Source organism: Vombatus ursinus, unplaced genomic scaffold, assembly GCF_900497805.2.
Source record: "Vombatus ursinus unplaced genomic scaffold, bare-nosed wombat genome assembly UNPS02014774.1, whole genome shotgun sequence".
Taxonomy (NCBI): Eukaryota; Metazoa; Chordata; class Mammalia; order Diprotodontia; family Vombatidae; genus Vombatus; species Vombatus ursinus.
The window spans coordinates 9,396,156-9,400,672 of record NW_020954552.1 but is presented as its reverse complement, the minus strand read 5'-3'; the positions used below and the strand labels follow the sequence as shown (position 1 = coordinate 9,400,672).

General features: G+C 37.9%; 1 pseudogene; it reads right to left on the bottom strand.

The window, feature by feature from the left end:
• Nucleotides 1-2,268, bottom strand: part of LOC114044622 — a 55,805-nt pseudogene extending 53,537 nt beyond the window's left edge.
• Between the last annotated feature and the right edge of the window lie 2,249 nt (nucleotides 2,269-4,517).

Genomic DNA, 4,517 nt, shown 5'->3' with positions numbered 1-4,517 from the left:
GGAAAGGAAAGGAAAGGAAAGGAAAGGAAAGGAAAGGAAAGGAAAGGGAAAAAAACTAAAAAGCTTCCTCTTCCTGGACTCCTCAACACCCTCGGAAATGTGCAGGTTTCATTCAATCCTTCCATAATTAGATGATTTTCATTTTCATCAAGATCTATCAATAGAATAATATTGTTAAAATGATAGACCTTGGTTTCAGGAAGAAACATGGAATCCTTAAACTCATTAACATTTTTCTCCCAGAGATAATCCAGCCTGCTCACCTGTTCCTGTTCAATTTGGGGCCCAACTCATTGTCCACCAAGGTCTTCCATCCTCCTCTATCATATTTTGGACAATAGGCTTTCTTCATCCACTTGTTTTATCCTATGTGAATAATTACGCCATTTTAAGTGATCATGTATCTCATTTTGGAGGCTCTGTAATAGAACTAGAAGGGACATATGATGCAGGTTGAATCACAAAGATAGTATTAAAGTCAAGACAAGAGAGTCAACGTAGGGGCCATGTACAGGAATAGGTTCAATAGCTGGAGGTAAGAACAGAATCAAAACTCAGAAATTTGGTTAGATGGGAGTTGGGGAGCACCACAGATCGGAATAGGGAAGAGGATAAGAAAGCAGAAAATTAGCTAAAAGCAAAGGATCACACAGTAGCCAGACACATAAGGAAGCTAAATGGCAGAGTAGATAGAACAGTGGGCCTGAAGTCAGGAAGACCTGAGTTCAAATTTGGCACCAGACACTAGTTGTGTGACCTTGGGCAAGTCACTTAACTTCTTTCTGCCTCAGTTTCCTCAATAAGGATAACAATAGCCTTTTCTTCCCAGGGTTGTTGTGAGGATAAAATACAATATTTGTAAAAAGCAATAATATTTGTAAAGTACTTTTCAAAATTTAAAGTGCTATCTAGAATATCATTGTTTTTATTATTGTCGTTATTGCCTAGACAAGACCAAGCATCAGTAACCAGGCAAGTTATTGTTAAATGAAGTATTAAAAAGATACCAGACTTCATGACAAGTAAATGAGTCAGAAAAGAAGCCAGTAATAGAGAATTAGTCAATACATAGATCAAAGATAACAGAGAATCAGAAGCCAATTTCTGTCAGAAAAGACAGAAGACATGACTATCAGGGCAGCACCAGTAACAGTGAGATCTACACACTAAGGCAAATCTTACTTCAGACTGGAAGCCTCCTTTCTAGTGTTGGAGTTGAATTCTTTAGCCCAGTGAGGACAGTTTAGTCACATTCTGGTGATGTAACTAGATCAGAACAGAGAATGTAAAGTCAGAAATAAGGGCAGATTCTGACAATATGAGAAATAATCCTAACACTATGAGAAGGCTCCTCATCATGCCAAAACGGTACCCTGTAGGTGATTGTCTATTGTTTAATATATTACAGGAAAGAGGGTCCACAGCTCAGAGTTACAGCATTTCTAGTCTATGTAATAGCACTGAGGAGCTCACCAGAGCTCAAAAGTACACAGTTGAGAATGGTGATTTCCATAGCACTAGATTATATTGGTACAATATTGGCAGATAGACAGTCAACAAGCATTTATTAAATGTCTACTAAGTGCCTGGCACTGAGCTGAGTGTTGAGGATACAATGAAAGGCAAAGGGCAGCATTTGTTCTGGAGAAGTACACAGTATAACAAGGGATATATCTATATCTATCCATATACACACACACATACATACACACATATATTACGTATATATATATATGTAATGAGATACATATGTATATGTGTGTGTGATAAGTTGGAAATAATCAGTAGAGAGAAAACACCAGCATTATAGGGGATCAAGAAAGGTTTCTTGTAGAAAGTAGGATTTTGGCTGGAACTTGAAGCAAGTCAGGGAAGCCAGAAGGTAGAGTTGAGGGGTGGGATTGTCCATAATTTCTCAAATTTGTCAGTGTAGAAATGAAGTCTTCTTCACAATTCAAAGCTCCTTGAAACCAGGGACTGTCTTATATCTCCAGTATCCAGAACAGCCCCGTACACATAGCAGACAGTCAACAAATGCTAAAGATCATTTCTTCATCTTTCACTGTACTTATTTCAGGATGGAAAGCTAATACAGCAAAGAATCTAGACTATTCCCAAATACTAGGGGACACAGCTTAAAGAGCTAATCAGGAACTTAGGGAATTTTGCAAATTGTCCAAGTCACACTGAGTATGTGAGATCCCCAACTCCTGAGCTAGTCTTACCCATCCTCTCGGCTTCACCACCTGGCTTGGACTCCCTTGTCATGTTAGGCTTTCTCTGTGTGAATGTCTCTTTGTCTCTCTCTTTCTGTTTCTCTGTCTCTGTCTGCCTGTATTTCTCTCTCTCTCAGTATAGATAAATATATATATATAGACTTATATAGAGAAATAGAGATATTAAATGAAGATTAGTTGGCTGGAGAAACAGTCTCCATGCTCCCTGTCCGTAATGAAAATCCTCAGATGGAAGCCAAGGAAGCTCCTCTAAGTGCTTATGCTCTCCTCTGCTCTCAGTGCAGAAGAGGAGAGAAGGGGAGCATTAGGCTAGATATTGGCCTCACCTGTATTAAACTAACTCAATGCTTCTGCTTTCTAAAAAGTCAAGTGTTTCATCTGACACATTATTGGAAATCATTCCTAAGTGACTGAAGTTGTAGTTAACTGATTATCAGGAATAGTACAAGTAAAAATTCTTCCATATGTTAGACAGAAAACGTTATCAAAGAGATCCCTATATCCACTCAGTTTTCTAATATGTCTGGTTTGAATAAATATTTTACTGAACCAAATACCTGTCAGGTAATCCTTAGAAAATGGATTTGCACAATGTTTACATATGAGCAAGAATTCAAAAAATGCAAATGGGGCTCCAAAGATGCTCTTATCTTCATTTTAGTGATTTAATTTTCCTAAGGGATTTTAAGTCAAATAAGATTAAAAATTCATGACATGAGATAAGGAGCATAACAATGGAATTTTGCTGCCCTCTATGTTAAACCTATTTCCTAGAAGATTCATTCAATTTTTTTAAAATTTATATTCTCAAATGCATTTGACATTATCAGCCAGTCCTTATTAATTTGCCAACTAACTGGTTTATTGGAGAAATTTACTATCTTTTGTTTATTTTGATTCTTTGAAGAAGACTATTTGTGAAACTCAAACCCCTAATTACCTGCTCCACTTAGATGAAGGTGTGAACCACATCACAACAGTAGCCTTAGGCTGGTGCTTTGCATTAGTCTGAGGGGTAATATTATTATGTGAGTAGGAAAGACTTCTGAGCCTGAGGCAGAACGGAGAAACTGGTCAATTTCACAGACCCTGCTGAGCCAGATCTTTACAATTTGGCTTCATTATTGGTTTGAAATATTATGAATTCCCAGACTATCCAATGTACCTAAACAAAACCACAACAAAGTCCTAATATGATGTTCAAATGACTTACTGCTTCTCTAGAGTCCTTTCCAGACCTACAGCTCTGTTCCTATGTGCCTTATGCATTGTTATGAAAAATTCATTAATGTGGATAATTTGTGACTTGTGTGATATTGACTCTAGAAACTTGAATCTAGTAAACAAGTTTGATTCACAACCATCGCAAAGCCAGTTTACAATTTTCAGAGCAAATTTCCCTGAAGGGTCCTGTTTCCATATACTTTAGCAAGTCTTCACTCCTGCTGTTGACAGGGAGGAGACATTCTCTCTTTGGAGGTGACCTGTGTCCTGTTCAGTGGATTAGATGATTACATGGTCACAGGCCATTGGCTTTGATCCTAGGATGCAAATGCACCCTCCAGCTCTGCACATCCCTTCCAGCAGCCCTAGACTGTCCTTTTATTAGCAGCACATAAGCTTACTGCTAGCCTGTCACAATGATTTAGTAAAGGCATATTTTACTAAAGTAAAACGTCCAAAGCTGATCAGAAATGGTCAGAAAAGGGAGAGAGTACTGTTTATACAAGGTTGACCTTAGGGAAAAAGTCTTTGATTGCCATACATAGGGAATGAGAACTAAGGTTTGTTTGCATGTTTGTGCTACTCAGCTGAAAGTGAAACTGTTTCTATTTATATATGAGGAGAATTACATGTACCTCAATGCTGGTACATAGTAAGTGTTCAATAAATATTAATACAGTCCAGTTCAAGTACTCAATTCAACAAACATTTATTAAATGCCTACTACGTGCATGACACATTAAATGAATGAATAAATGAAAGATTTGGAGCTTGGTGCATCTTTCTGTGAACCAAGAATCAGAAGTCCATTAGAACTCACACCCAGTTCTATTTTATCTCCTAATCTGCTGGATTCCATGTGGAGCTGGACAATGTTAGAGTGCCATCAAACTATTGTCTCTGAAAACCCTGCCTGCTAGGCTCCTGTCACATAAATGACTCCATTTGTATAGTCCCTGTGACATTTGGGAACTTGGAGGAAAAAACTGAGAGAGAAGAAACTTCACCCACATGTAAAAATGGAAAGGTAGTCCACCACAAGTCCTTTTTAGAAAT